The following is a 382-nucleotide window of genomic DNA, read 5'->3' as shown; positions in this document are numbered from 1 at the left end:
GCATTATAAGAACAAAAATTATAAATAAATTACAGTTGAGATCGCCTAATATTTATATTCTCTTTACATGTTACTTACAAATTGTTTTTAAAGTCTTCATATTTTAAGATCATTGAACGATCATTTCATTATTAAAGTTCTTAAATATATCTTTTTCAATATAAAAAAACAAGTAATATATGAAATAGCATATAAATTGAAATAAAGATAATTCATAGACATGCATAGATTCATAATAGACCTATTTTACTGTTGTTGCGGGCTAGAATATACGCGGCGATATAGTTTACAAATTCACGTCTGACGAATATTCAGCACACAAACAGAAAAGAAAATGAACACCAGGATTTTTACGTGGAAAACTAGAAAGAGGGAAAAAAAC

Source organism: Dendrobium catenatum, unplaced genomic scaffold, assembly GCF_001605985.2.
Source record: "Dendrobium catenatum unplaced genomic scaffold, ASM160598v2 fragScaff_scaffold_351, whole genome shotgun sequence".
Classification (NCBI taxonomy): domain Eukaryota; kingdom Viridiplantae; phylum Streptophyta; class Magnoliopsida; order Asparagales; family Orchidaceae; genus Dendrobium; species Dendrobium catenatum.
This window is presented reverse-complemented; position numbering follows the sequence as displayed.